The sequence below is a fragment of the Peromyscus californicus genome, unplaced genomic scaffold (genome assembly GCF_007827085.1).
Source record: "Peromyscus californicus insignis strain IS unplaced genomic scaffold, ASM782708v3 Scaffold_4__1_contigs__length_199733344, whole genome shotgun sequence".
NCBI classification, from domain to species: domain Eukaryota; kingdom Metazoa; phylum Chordata; class Mammalia; order Rodentia; family Cricetidae; genus Peromyscus; species Peromyscus californicus.
This window is the reverse complement of record NW_026294562.1, coordinates 154173029-154189063: the sequence shown is the minus strand read 5'-3', so window position 1 is coordinate 154189063 and position 16035 is coordinate 154173029. Positions and strand designations below refer to the sequence as shown.

The 16035-nt window shown below is 38.8% G+C and overlaps 1 pseudogene; it reads left to right on the top strand.

Moving 5' to 3' along the window:
• The first annotated feature begins 9771 nt into the window (after window positions 1-9771).
• On the top strand, window positions 9772-10469 carry LOC128124002 (transmembrane protein 222-like; annotated as a pseudogene).
• Window positions 10470-16035: the final 5566 nt, after the last annotated feature.

Sequence of the window (16035 nt, the reverse complement as noted above, 5' to 3'; positions counted from 1 at the left end):
GTGCTATTCTGATGGGTTTGCCTTTGTAAGTCACTTGACCTTTTTCCTTTGCTGCTCTTAATATTCTTTCTTTATTCTGTATGTTTAGTTGTTTAATTATTATGTGGTGAGGGGACTTTTTTGGGGGGGGTCTAGTCTGTTTGGTGTTCTATAGGCTTCTTGTATCTTCATAGGCATTTCCTTCTTTAATTTGGGAAAGTTTTCTTCTGTGATCTTGTTGAATATGTTTTCTGTGCCTTTGAGTTGGTATTCTTCTCCTTCCTCTATCCCTATTATTCTTAGATTTGGTCTTTTCATGGTGTCCCAGATTTCTTGGACATTTTATGTTATAATTTTTTTGGCATTGGGATTTTCTTTGACTGATGAATCCATTTCCTCTATTATATCCTCTACACCAGAGATCCTCTCTTCCATCTCTTGTATTCTGTTGGCTACCTTTGCATCTGTGCTTCTTGTTCATTTACTCAGATTTTCTATTCCAGCATTCCCTCTGTTTGTGTCTTCTTCATTGTTTCTATTTCCCTTTTCAGGTCTTGGACTGTTTTCCTCATCTGTTTCATTGCTTTTTCATCGTTTTCTTTAAGGGATTTATTGTTTTCTTCTGCTTTATTTGTCTTGTCCTCTTTTTTTTTATAGAGTTCTTCCCATTTGTTTTTTGACTTTTCATTTTCTTTATTGATTTCCTACACTTTTTTGTTTATCTTTTCCTCAATTTCATTTTTGATTTTTTCTTGAAAGGCCTCTAGCATCCTCATGATGCTATTCTTAAGTTTGCTTTCTTCTGCTTCTTCCACTTTGTGATGTTCAGGTCTTGCTGTTGGAGGAGGGCTGGGTTCTGGTGATACTGTCTTACTCTTTGTGTTGTTGTATATACTTCTGCCTTGATGTCTGCCCATTTCCTCATGGATTCATTCTTGGCCTTATCAGGGTTCTTGGTCCTGTCAGAGCTGACAGTTTTGACATTTCAGGAAGTCTTGCTTGGTCCAATGAGAGGTGGTGGATTCTACTTCTCAGAAAACCATTCTTGTTCTAATCAGGGCTGATAGATTCCCTATTTCCTGAGTTTACTCTTGGTTCAATGACGGCTCTTTGTCCAATGAGAGCTCTCTCTTTCTCTGTGACATATGGGAGCACTCTGGGCCAGATGGGAGCACTCTGCACCAGATCGGAGCTCTGAGCTAGATGAGAGTTGGGGGCTGGTCTCTAAGTCTCAGAAAGTGCTGGGGTCTTGGGCAGATGGGTGTGGAGGCAGGGTGTGTAGATTGCAGGGTCTGCTGGGGGTTCTTGGAGAAGGGAAACCTTCCAGTGGGAGTTCTGCCTGATGGATGGCAACTGGGGCTGAGTTGGGTGGGTCTTCCCTGGGAACAGCTGGGGCCCAGGGATGGGACCTAGGGGCAGGTCTTCCTGGGTATGAACCCAGTCTCTCTCCTCTGGTCTGGATCAGATATCATCAAATTTGATAAAGGATCAATTTGAAGAGGTGATAGTTCATCAACCAGAATGACCATTTAATTTAAACTAACTTACACCACTAACAAATTTTTTCATTTAATCAGATATAACTTGCCAAAAGGGAACCTCCCCAAAGTTAGTCTTGGGGAGATATTTTTGTTTTTGTTTTTCTGGAGAATGAAGGCTAAAGAATCTGAAGAACACTGGTGAAATGAGACATCTGAAGAAAAAGGACAAATCATCTAAAAACAATGTCCTAAGAAAAGGAGTAAATTTTCCTATTGGTATATCATCTATAAAATTTCATAAGTCTCACTAAATGTTTGTTTCTACTCTTCTCTAAAGACACTTAATGCAAATGGTCTTTTTGTAGACCCAATTCAATTAAAAATTGAAGCTGGGTTTGGAGTTGGAGAATGGCTCTCTCCTTCTTTAAGCCCAGGCGTGTTGTTAAAATGAAAATGCAAAATCTCTGTATCATGCCAGAAGAAAAAGCCATCTTCTGGTATGGGACAGAAGAAAACAAAAATATTAAGGGACTATTCTATTACTACTAATCTCAATTCTTTGATTCTATTTTGATTCTTTAAGCTTTTCTCAAGGTTTATATATATACACATACATATATATATATGTATATATATATGTATGTATATATATGCTTTGTTGTGATATTAATGGTCATATAAAGTAATAACTAATTGTAGAAAAAAGGCTTCAATTAGCTGCCTATACATTTTTTTTTTTTGTTTTTCGAGACAGGGTTTCTCTGTGTAGCTTTGCGCCTTTCCTGGGACTCACTTGGTAGTCCAGACTGGCCTCGAACTCACAGAGATCCGCCTGGCTCTGCCTCCCGAGTGCTGGGATTAAAGGCATGCACCACCATGGCCTGGCTACATATACATGTTTTTGTGTTCAAGTGTCTATCAGTTTTCTGCAGGGAATCACAACCAGGCCTAACATCGAATTTGAAGTCTCCAGAAAGATGATGGGGCCCCACAACAATGATTCCACATGGAAAATAGTAATACCATTAACCTGACAAACATCACTCACAGATCAGCTTTGGACTACAAACTGCTAAGTACAATTTCCAGATGGCTAGCTGATAAGATCTAGTTACAAAGACTACTTGAACTAGGACTTGAGATAAGCCCTGAACTTTGGGATTATGCAGAGACTGGACAACAAGTGATATAGCTACCATTCCTAGGACTTGCCAATTAACCCAAAATTTTTCTTTTCAGAATAAAGATGCCTTCAGCCACAACCAGCAGGAAACAGTTTTAAGAATATGATGCCCACATTCCCAAAGAGGTGTTGTGGGGTGAGTAGTTTTTGGTTTTTCAGTGGGTTTTGGGTCTGGGATATTTTCATTGTTTAGGAGGGTTGGTTACAAGTTGTTGTTAATGGTTAGGAAAAGGGCTAAGCAAAGGAGATTAGATTTAAGGTTCTTGTTTGAAAAAAAAGATATATAGAAATGATAGAAAAGAGGGTAGATTATTGAATCTACTCTGAAAAGAGAAGATACAGATATGATATAAATAAAAAGATAGATTATTGAATCTACTTTTAAAAGACAATTACTTTTAAATACTTGGATTGGATTTTTATATATTGTATACAAATTGTATATATTCAGATTGTTAGAAAATGCTATACGTATATTTCTAATCTTATTCAAGATAGTGTTCTTACACAGCTCATTTAACAATGTAGTGCAATTTGCTAATCCTTGAATGTTATTATTACCAACTATTAGGATATAAATAAATAAAGTTAGTAGTTAGACATTACAATTGAACTTGTATTCATATTAGATATGTTTCCAAGGTTGAGCAGAGATATATTAGATAGACAGGTCATCTTCAAACCCTTCAGAGATTTATAGTATATTGCATTTAAAATGTTTTAATAACTTGGAATTGTTTTCTTTCCTTATGACTATTAGACATGTCAGATGCTGGCAGTACCAATCTACTTCAGAGAAGATATGGGCATTGAAAAAACTGCATATAGAGTTAACTTTCATTATGTCAAAATTTAGTCACTGGGCAACAAAGTGGCCTCCCATTGACTGTTGACAAACAGGACAAAATGGACAGTCAGAACACAAAACAAAGACTACTGATTCTTGCCGTGACATGTGTGGTTGTGGATTTAGTAACAGGAGTCCTCTGAGGCCAGGATAATATGGCACCATCTCTGAAGTGGCCTTTGTAATCCAGAAAAGGTACAATGCTGCCTTCTTCAAAGGCAACTGAATAGGCAATGGATCAATGGCTTCTGGTGTGCAGTGGAACAGTAACTGAAACAGTTATTCTTGAAAGAGTAGCTAGGCTGATGGAGTCTAACCTCTTAATGGTAGACTGGCATTTAATAAAAGAGATGAATCCACCCACAAGCTGAGAAGATGGGATGCCGAGAAGAAGCCACCTACAAGGCAAGAAGAATGGACAGCTGAATTCCAAAAACACCAACAATTTCCAGAATTTAATATCCTGAAAACTGACAGTACATTGCTAGAATTCAGGTTTATCTAGTACACGAACTACTGGCACCTAAAGTGAGGTCAAACTGTAGGTCTTTTGTACATCCTACTTCACAAATGAGTCTGTCAAATATGCTAAGCCCATAGGCTGAAGATGATGCCCCAACATTGTGGAGAAACCTTGGGTGACTGTCCAGGCAGCTGGCTGTTTTGGTCAACTCACATATTTTTGGAAGTCACTTGTTTGCACTTCCTGTTTTATTAGGTAATATTATTTCCTTCTTGGGTCTCTGAGGGAGTTGAAGATTAGATAGTAATAGTTATAGTTTTTCTTGTTAAGATTTTCAGAAAAGAAACTCACTAAAGAGGTGTAAGGGTATAAATTTGAAAGACATTGTAAGTTAGGATAGAAAGTTATTCAGGTACATTACTTACCAAAATAGGATAGATCACAGAATACTTTTTTCTGAGTTTGTCAAATGCAAATGGACTAGACATTGTTGAGTTATTTATTGCTAGCATATATTGCATATAGTTATTGTACTTATTATATATAGTTTTTCTTATATTAGTTTTAATTTTTTCTTTTTATTAGAATAAAAAGGGGAAATGTGGTGGTATTTTATTTGTGCTGAAATGTGATTTTATTTTTATGTTAATAAATAAAGTTTGCCTGGAGATCAGAGATCAAATAGTCAACCATAAATAGAAGTCAGGTGATGGTAGCACATGCCCTTAATCTGATCACATGGCATACAGAGTCTCTGGGTGGTCAAGGATATAGCCAAGCCTGGTCAAACACACCTTTATTTCCAGTACCAACCATAGAGACCTGGAGGTCTGTATAGACAGGCAGTGATGAGGAAGTGAGGTGACTGGTCTTAGAGCCAATGAGATGGCAGAACAGGAAGGCAATAAAAGGTCAGGTTAGACAGGAAGAATCTCTCTCTGTGGAAGCTACTGCATGGTGGTAAGCTAAGGCTAGTCATGGCTATTTCTGATTTCTCTAATCTCTTCAGCTATTACCCCTGTATTTGACTTTGTGTTTCTTATTTAATAACACTATTTAGAAATTCAACTACAGGGCATGGTTTTGTTTTTGCGTTTCCAGGATAATAAAGGCATCCATCTAAGGAATCTGAAGACAACTGGACAAATGAGACGTCTGAAGCAATATGTTGCATCATTCAGAGAAAATGTCCCAAGAAAAACAGAAAATTGATCTATTGGTATATCCCATTTCCAATAGGATAAAATTTCATAAATCTTCCCAAATATTTGTTTCTTCTCTTTTCTACAGACACATGAATCAAATGGTCTTTTTGCAGTCCTAGTTCAATTAATAATTAAAACTGGCTTCGGAGTTGGAGCATGGCTCTCTCCTTCTCTAAACGCAAGCAAGCTTGTTAAAAGAAAAATCCAAAATCTCTGTCTCATGTTAGAAGAGCTACCTGATATGTGACAGAAAGAAAACCAAAATTAAGGGACTATCCTATTGCAACTAATCTCACGATCCTCTGCTTTTGACTCTTTAAAACTTTTCATAAGGTATAAATATTATCTCAATATTTATAAAATTAATATTTATATATTTTAAACTTTTTGTTATGATGTTAATAGTCATATAGTGTACTAATTCTAGAAAAAGTCTTCATATAGCTTCCTATACAAGATTTTAGGTTTGAGTCTCTATCAGGTAACTAGGAACTGTGTTTTTGTACTCTAGATGTACATAGTACATTATGGTCCTTTACCCTCTTTGAGATCTGCTGTATATGACATTTGAAATGCTTTAAGTGTTCTACAGTGACCCATACCCATGCCTAACAGTGACCTTTGAAGTGTCCAAGAGGAGGATGGGGTCCCAGAATGATGATTCCACCTGGATTGTGGTAATACCACTAAGCTGACAGACACCATCCAAAGATATGCTTTGGACTACAATTTGCTCAGGACAATTTCAAGGTGCCTAGCTTAGATGGTCCAGCCTCACAGACTACTCTATCCAGGAACTTATATAATCTCTGTACTTACAAATTATAGAGACTGGACAACAAATGATACAGCTACCTCTCCCAGGACTTGAAAATATCCCATTTTTTTCAGTATCATCTGAAGATGCTTTCATCCCCAGACAGCATGAAATAGTTTAGAGAACATGATGTCCACATTCCCAAGAGGTGGGGGACAGTTTTTGGTCATTCAGTGGGTTATGGATATTTGCCATTGTTTAGGGGGGTTGACTACAAATTGTTATTGGTAGTGGTCAGGAAAAAAGCTGAACAAAGGAGATTAGATTCAGGGATCTCATTCTAAAAAGAAAAAGGGGAGATTTAGACATAGGATAAATGGATAGATTTGTACTTTTAAACTAAAAAGCAATTATTAGTCTTAAATAGTTAAATATATTGGTAAGGATTTTTGTATATTGATACAAGTTTAAGATTACTTTTTATACTGCATATATGTTTCTACTCTTGTTTAAGATATTTTTGTATATTGATATAAATTTTAAGTTATTGTAGTTATCACACACTATACATTTATTTATACTCTTGTTCTAGGTATTATACCTATACAGCTCACTTAGCAATGTAATGTAAATTTCTAGTCCTTGAAAGTTATTATTAAAAAGTATTTAGGATAATAAAGAAATGCAGGTTACTAATGAGTCACCCGTCACAATCAAACTTGTAGTCATGTTAGGTATGTTTTTAAGGTCAAACAGAGATACAGTTTATATAGAAAGGTGGTCTTCAAATAATTCAGAGATCTAAAAATTATAGCATTTAAAATTTTTTGATTACATAAGACCCTTTTTTTATGATAATGATAATGTCTGCTCCTGGCAGAACCAATCTATTTCAGAGACGATGATAGGCAATGAAGAAACTCCATATGGAGTTAACCATTTTGTGGCAAATGTTAACTACTGGGCAAGAAAGTGTCCTTTCCTTAATGGCTGACAGTATGCTGTCCAAATTTGACAAACAGGACACAAAAGAAAGTGACTGCCAAACCTTGCCAAGACAAGGTGGGACAGGTCTCCAAAAATTCTGCTTTACAGAAAAGTCTGTCCGATATTCTAGGCCTGCAGCCTGAAGAGGGATGCCTCAACATTACAGAGGAACCTTGGGTGACTGTTCAGGCAGCCAGATTATTCTGTCATTTGTTAGCTTTGGAAGATGTGTGTTCTGCACTTTCTGTTTACTTAAGTAATATTATATCCTTCTCAGGTTTCTGATGGAGTTGAAGACTAGATAGTTGTAGTTTTCCTTGTTAACAAATTTAGAAAAGAAACTCACAAAAGAGCTGTAAAGTGTTTAAGGTTGAGAAACATGAAAAGATAGTTTGGGTTAATTATGCAAGTTAGCATAGAAGGTGAATTAGGTACAACATTTTGGACTCACCAAGATAGAATAGATAATGAAATATTTTCTCTGCCTTTGTCAAATGCTATGGAATAGACATTGTTAATATAATTGTTGCCCGTATACATTGAATATAGTTATTGCATTTATTACATATTGTTTTTCTATGTTAGTTAAAATGTTAACTTTCAATTTAGACAAAAAGGGGGAAATGTTATGTGATATTTTGTTTGCGTTCTCAAAAATAAAGCTTGCTAAGAGTCACAGAGCAGAGCTCGCCACTAGTTAACCATAGAGGTCTGGAGATCTGTTCAGAGAGGAGACAGGAAAGGATAAAGTGGAATGGAGGCAGGATCTTGGCCCTTTTGGTTTGAGGAACAAAAGGGGTAGGAACTCACTGATGACTGATCCCTGCTTCTCTGATTATTCAAGTTTTTACCCAGATATCTGACTCCTGGTTTTAGTTGATAAGATTAATTAGATTTAGGCATCAGTTGGGCATTGAGATTTCAAAAGACCAAGCTAAACCTGGTGTTACTCTGTTCCTGTTGCCTGCAGATCCAGATGTAGAACTCTCAGCTATTTCTCCAGTACCACATCTGCCTACATGCCATCATGCTTCCTGCCATTATGACAATGGATTAAACCTCTGAACTGTAAGCAAGCCCCAATTAACTGCTTTTGTTTATAAGAGATGCTGTGGTCGTTGTTTCTGTTTGTGACAATAGAAACCCTAAGACAGATTTTGGCATGAGGGGCCGGGATATTGATGTGATAGGCTTGATCATATTTTTGTTCAGAGGAATGTGTTGTTTAGGACTTTGTATTAGAAAAGCAGTGGAATGATTTAAGAAGAATTGAATGGACAATAATAGTAGAAGCATGTAAGACAATGGTGTTGAGAGTGATTTGAACTGTGAGGGCCTGGCTCAAGAGGTTTCAGAGAAGAATATTAATATGTAGCCTAGAGACTGTTCTTGTGATCTTTCGATGAAGAACATGGCTGCTTTCTGTCCTTGTCCAAAAATTCTGCTGAGGCTAAATTGAAGAATTTTGGAGTAACAGATTTAGCAGAGGACATTCCAAATCAAGCTAGCATTGACTATGTTGTGTGGCTATTAGTGGCCAGTCTTATATAGATCTATAATGAAAAGATGTAAGCTGAACAAGGAAAAGTACAAAATGTACAATTAGAGGAGGAAAGGAGCACCAGCAAGTGTAAACTCATTAAAGAAAAGTGTGATGATAAGTGGAATAAAGGGAGTGGTGACCCCAGAGCAAGACCCTACCCCGCTGAGCTTCCAACTTGTGAAAAGGAATTAAAGTAGTGTGAAAAGGAATTAAAGGTATGTTTAGGGCCATGTGTGGTGGTGCACACTTTTATTCCAGAATTCAAAAGGCAGAGGCCAGTGGATCTCTGATTTCATGGTCAGCCTGGTCAGTAGAGTGAATTTTATGGCAGGCAAGTTTAGGCAGCTAAGGAACCCATTGAAAATAGAAAGTTGGTGAAGATATAATTTGAACAAGGGGACTATACTCCAGCCCCAGTAAGCAGCAAAACTTGGCAACTTTGACCATTTGCTTTTGGCTTTAGAGTCAAGGATACAACCAAGGGGTTATGGAATCTCCTTCCATGGCTGAGAGAAGAAGCATGGGCCAGGGATATCCCTCAATGGAGGTTTAGGGAGGCCACTGTGTGAATTAATGAAGATGAAGACTGGATTGCTTTGGAGACACCAAGATGTTAGAGAGGCCAGAGCTGTGAGATACCTGCCAAGGAAAGCTGCTAACAGGGAGTGGACCAGCCCAAGGAAAAATGTGTTGTAGTAAAAAAAAAAAAGGTGAAAGGAGGTGGAGACCTGAAGGGCTCTTTGACATCAGACATGGAGATGCGGTGTTTGCAGTTTGTCCAGGTGTGTTTTGGTTTTGTTTTGGTAAAGTATTTTCTTACTCTTATCTCTTTCCTCCATTTTGGAGCAGTAATGTATATTATATGCCATTATATGTTGGAAGTATGTGATCTTCTTTTTGATTTTGATTTTACAAGAGATTACATTTAAGAGACTGAATGAGTTCCAGAAGAGATTTCAACTTTGGACTTTTAAACATGGTTCAGACTGATAGACTATGGGACTTTTGAAGTTAGACTGAATGCATTTTTGCATTATGATATGGCTACAAGTCTATAGGGGCTAGGGAGTATAATGTGGTGGTTTGAATGAAAATGGTACCTATAGAGTCATAGTGACTGGCACTATTAGGCAGTGAGGCCTTGTTGTGAATAGATGTGGTCTTGTTGAAAGAAGTGTGTAACTGGGGCCAGAATTTGAGATTTCATAAGCTCAAGTGAGGCCCAGTGTTATTCTCTCTTCCTGATGCCTGACAATCCAGATGTAGAACTCTCAGCTCCTGCTCTAGCACCATGTCTGCCTGCATATGTCCATGTTTCCTGCCATGATGACAGTGGACTATACTTTCAAACTGTAAGTCATCCCCAATTAAATGTTTTTCTTGGAGCCGCCACCATGACAAGCAACATGTGAAGATGCCGCTAGGCCACAAGCCACGTGGCAAGGTGGTTTTTCCCCATCATCGGCCACATGGGCAACAGAACGTCCACAGGGGTCATTTGGGACTTCGCTGGCCCCTATTTTGTTTCGGACAGGCCAGGAGGGCAGTGTGGCCAGAGAAATCTTAAGTAACTGCCTCAGCCCTTTGCCCCCATCCCTGGATACCAAGACATGGGTAGGGGTTAGAGGCAAGAGTGGAGTCAGACCATCCAGGAAACACATCTCTGGACCTTCAGAAGGAAGACAACATGGCCTTTGGAAAACCTGCCAAGTTCTCAAAATTGGAACCCCGCCCAGGTATATGCCAGTGGACCCAACGCATGGGACACAGCTGTGCACGATGCCTCTGAGGACTACAAGCATCGGATGCACAATCTCTGCTGTGACAGCTGCCACTCACACGTGGCCTTGGCCCTGAACCTGATGCGTTACAACAGTACCAACTGGAACATGGTGACGCTTTGCTTCTTCTGCCTGATTTATGGGAAGTACGTCAGTTTTGGAGCCTCTGTTAAGACCTGGCTGCCCTTTGTCCTTCTCCTGGGCATCATCCTGACCGTCAGCCTCATCTTCAACCTGCCATGATGGCCCCAGGAAGCCCTGCCACCACCCCGGTCCCAGTTCTCTTGTCACCACCCTCAGACAGTTAGCTTCCTGGGTTGGAAGTAGGGTCAGGGCTTGGGATGGAAGTGCTGAGGTAGAGTGTAAGATGAGGTCACTTAGAGCCTCCTTGTCCTCTCTTCCTGAGCTTGTGACCTCACCCTTGTGGTATCCCCATTGCTGTCCTGGGAAGGCCTTCCCTTAGAGCGCCTCCTGCCACAGTCACTGGTCTGTTTGTGCCGTGCCCAGGACACGGTAAGGACACAGTGGGCAGAGCTGGATTTGAAGCTGCTTCTGGCTTGTTGTCATGTCCCAAAAGGGGTGTGGTGTTCTGAGAAGTGCTCTGAGTCAAGAGACTTGGAACCTTCCTTCTCTGCTGGCCTAGAACAGACTCGAAGGGCTGGCTAGGCTCTTCCCGTGTCTCTAGAGCCATGCTAGCATAGTGTGCACCCCATCGCCCCTCATCTGGGCCCTGGCTAGCAAAGTGAACGGCCTTATGTGCAGAGTGGGTTCCCTGTAAATCAGGAAAGGTGAATCCCACTTGTTTCCCTCCCAGGGACAGAACCCCTTATGTCCACAGTGTGAGTAACCCACCAGAGCAGCTGGTGCACCATGGATCGGCTGGCTCTATTTCCGGTTGCTGCAGTGGTCCCTGCGCAGCCTCCCTCACCCCCTGCTCCTTTATAAGGGGCTCCCTGGCAGGAAATTAAGTTTCAAGTCCAAAAAATAATGTTTTTCTTTTTTTCTTTTCTTTCTTTTTTTTTCCCCCTGAGACAGGGTTTCTCTGTGTATCTGAGTGCCTTTCCACTCGGGAGGCAGAGGCAGGTGGATCTCTGTGAGTTCGAGGCCAGCCTGGTCTCCAAAATGTTTTTCTTTATAAGAGTTGCTGTGGTCATGCTGTCTCTTCAGAGCAACAGAAGCCATAACTAAACAAGCACTGACCACTCTTTCCTTAACCCTGGGAAAAGCTAACTTTCCCACCCAGAAGTCAATAGTTGCCTGTAGTTCTTTGTCTAGGGCTTGAATTCTGATAGTTCTCCCCCTACATTAGCATGTGCACTGGTGTTGCCATTGTTTTGGTCTTGTTTATTCAACCATTTCTAGGAAAGACAGTTTACAGAAGACTTCCTAATATTATGGTTTTTTCTGCCCCCACTTTTCGTGGTTTGAATAGGTATGGCTCTCCTAGCCTCATGTGTTTGAATGCTTGGCCTATAGAGAGTGGCAATATTAGGAGGTGTGGCCTTGTTGGGGTAGGTGTGACCTTGGTGGAGGATGTGTATCATTGTGGAGGCCCGCTTTGAGGTCTTACATGTTCAAACTATGCCCAGAGTTGGATACACAGTTCACTTCCTATTGCCTGCAGGTCAAGATGTAGAGCTCTCAGCTCCTTGCCCAGCACCATGTCTCCCTGCAAGTCCCCTTACATGATGATAATAGACTAAACCTCTAAACTGTAAGCCAGCCCCAATTAAATGTTTTCTTTATAAGAGTTGCCATAGTCGTGGCATGTATTTACAACAATAGAAACCCTCCCTGAGACACCCCTCTTCCATTATGCTTTCGTGATTATCAGAAATGACAGTGCCATGGGGTGGTTTTCAAGGAAAAGGCAGGTGTGGAGTGGAGACAGCCTGAGTCTATGTGACAAACTGTGTTTGCTGCAAATGGCAGAGCCTATGAGGCAAAGTGTGTTTGCTGTATATAGCAGAGCTGTCAAGTGAGCCTGCATAAACTTTTTGGAGCTAGACATAGTGAGGGAGCCCCAGATGCTGAACATGAGCTGCATGATTTGCATTTACACTGCTAGATTTTTCATTTATTTTGATATTCTTCACTTCTTTCATTTTGGAATAAGACATACATTGTTATTTTCAAGACTTAGAATTTGAAATTTTGACTGTATTTTACCTGGTGATATTAAAATCAGACCTTAGGGACAAGGAATAGAAAAATTATGGATTTAAGTGAATGTTTATGTGGCAAGTTGACAAACGGTGGAATGTCCTAGTTATCATATTGGCATATTGACACAGAATAGGATCCTCTGACAAGCTCCAATTGAGTACTTTATTGTTTATCTTATGGAGATATCTCTGAGGGATTGTCTAATTATTAATTAATGTAGGAGGACTCAGCCTACATAGCGCATTGCCATTTCCTCAACTAGTTGTCTGGAGCTCTAAAAAAAAAAGTCATCTAGCACTCAGGAGGAAGAGCCAGATGGATCTCTGTGAGTTCGAGGTCAGCCTGGTCCACAGAGTGAGATCCAAGACAGCCACTAAAACTACACAGAGAAACCTTGTCTTGACAAAAAAAAAAAGAAAGAAAGTTATCTGAACAATGGCCTCTGAGATGCCAAGTGGGGATGCCAGCAAGCAGTGTCCTTCCCTAGTTTTTCAGTTACAGCTTGAGTTACTGCATGAATTCTCTCAGTGATAGACTCTGAAAAGTATCCTTAATATATATTTTTGGCCTTTTCCTGTCACATTTGTTTTCTGTCTTCCATCACGTGAGCTTTCCTCCCTTTCACATATCCCCACCTCCATTATATTCTACATAGATTCACAGAGCCACTAAATCATGTATCACACACTCAGATCATGAGCCACCATAATCTGTCTTTTCTTCATGTCACATACTAACTGAAACAGAGTGACTATGGGAAACAGAGTACTGAATTTCAGAAAAGAGAACAAAACATCCTAAATTCAGATTGTTTCCAGATGCTGACTATGAAATATAGATGTATCAGATTAAAATAAAATAATTGGCAAAGGCCTCTCTACCACTAATAAAAATGTTGGGGCATTAGTTACAGGTTCAGTACACGGGAGAGTTAGGCATCTAACAACAGATAAATGGATTGTGAAACTGTGACAATCACACACAGCATGTCATTCCTCAACTGTCAAAAGTGAGGAGTTCTTATCCTTGGCTACAATATGGGTGGAGTTATGCCCAATAATTAGGAAATAATCCTTGTACAATCTCTCAAAATAGAACCACTAGTTGGACAACAAACATTTAAAGCACAAGCCTATGAAGATTTTTGATACTCAGTCCTTAACATTCTGCCCTCTATCCCAAAGTGTCATGCACATTTCATAATGTAAAACTCATGTAGTTCATCTTCAAGCGTCACAAAATACTTACATTTCCAACTCTGTTTCAAAGCTGAAGTTCAATAGGAAGGCAAGATAGCAGATGGAATTTGGAGAAGGTTAAGTATAACACTGTAGGACTTATGAAAAGCTGTATGGAAACCCACTACTTCCTCAAATAGATATTAATGGACTTTTAATTTAAATGGAGTTACCATTTAACTCAAGAGGAAGTAAGATCAACAGGAGAAAGCTATTGTATAACCTCATTTACATATGGAATGTATTTTAAGGTGTCAATACACACAGACAGACTGCATGAAATAATGGTGGTTACTAAACCTTTGTGGTCATAGCAAATGGATAAATGTGTAAAAAATATGAAGTAACAAATATATAAGATGAAATAAAAATAATTTACAACACTAGATCACTATGTGGTAAATTTGCACTGCACTCAGGAGTTTTTCCTAGGGCAGTTTTTGCTATATGGAGGAAAAGGAAGCTAAAATTTTAAATGTACATAGATATGTATGTGTGTGTATTGGTGTGTAAATATATCTATATGTTAGTACATTCAAATTTAACAACCATTTTTATCACTTATTACACAACATGATGATATACTCTTAGTTTGCACTCTCAATTTTACATTAAATTGCAAATATAGACAGTACTCTTCTCCAAGGCAGAGTTATGACTGGAGGAACAGAGGGAACTCACAGAGGCAAGGAAGTATTTTGTGTCTTGATTGGGTTTTGAGTCAAGTAGTTATATTTATCCAAGCAAATTTTTTGAACTCTGCATTTGTTTAATCTGTGCCTATCACTTTTTCTTAATTATACTTTAAATTATCAAATGCAGTAGCATTTAAGAATGAAATATTATTTCATAGAATGTTACATCACTGGAGGTAACATTTTCTAGGTGTAGCCTTTTATCTACATAAAAGGCTGCACAGTATTGTATTGTGTAAATGTAGCACATTTTCATTATCCATTCATCCAGTTGAAGTCATTTGGGTTGTTTCCATTTCCCGGCTTCTGTGAAGAAGGCGTCAATGAACACTGGTGAACAAGTATCTGTGGACTAGGATGGTCAGTTCTTTGATCATATGCCAACAAGTAGTATAGCTGGGGCATATGGTAGATACATTTTTAGTCTTTGAAGATTCTCCATCCTGTTTCCCAGAGTGGCTATACCAGTTCACATTTCTACAAGAATGAATGAGGGAGAGGTCTGTTTTTTTCCACAACCTAGATAACATTTTTTGTTCATTTTGGGTTGTTGATGTTGATTTGAAATGTGCTGCTTGGGGCAACATGAAATGTCAAAGTTGTATTAGTTTTCATTCTTCTCATTGATTAGGATGATAAAGACATTCAAGATTTTACCAGCAATTTTTATTTATTCTCTTAAAAACTCTCTGTTTAGGTCTCAGTCCATTTTTCAAATGGTAATTTGGTTTTTGGACTCTTCATTTTTGAAATTCTTTATATATTCTGATTAATCATATATTAATCCTCCATCTGGTGTATAACTGGCAATGATTCTCTCCCATCTTGTGGGTTTCTTCTTTACCTGGCTGATTGCTTCCTTATTTTTGCCAAAGTTGTTTGGTTTTATGAAGACTCACATATCAATTGTTTGCCTTAATTGTTTTATAAATGGACTCCTGTCCACAAAGACAAATGCCACACAGTCTTTCTTTTCTGTAGCTTTTCTGTAGCTCCTAGCTCCAAATCCTCAGATGTGCATATACAACATGGAATAACCACAAACCAGAAAAGTATAAAAAGACCATATGTTGGGGGGCTTGGGAGGCAATAGCAGGATAGAGATGATGTGAAGTGGGAATTGGAATAATGGGGAGGGGATCTGACTGGGGTGTAGGGTGGAAGGTCAATAAAGAAGGAAGAGGAGGGACAAGGGACAAATTATAGGAAGGTTGTTTGTTAAGGCCTTAAGGAATTGTATTATTTTATCTTTCCTTGAAATTATACACATACATGAATATATATGTATATATGTTTATATATATTCATGTACACATATACATGTATACACAAATATGCATGTATACAAACATTATATATATTATACACACATACACACACACACACACACGTGTCTATGTATATTCATACACATACATCTTAAAGGAAGTTAAGCCACTTGGGCTGACAATAAACCCACAGAAGCAGTTCCAGGCATGAGTCATCTCTTTTTGAATGGTTGGTTAGGATAGTCTCTGTGACTGCCTGGACTTCCAAAACAATATGAATGATAGATGTAACCATCCATCATTTCTTAGTGTTTTAAGGTAAGCTGGTATTGCTGAAGACACTTTATATTTAGAACAAAGGACTCAGATGATTTGAGCTTGAGCTGATCTGTTTCCTGTGGTATGACTTCCATGGTTCCAGAAAATTTCATACAAACTGCAA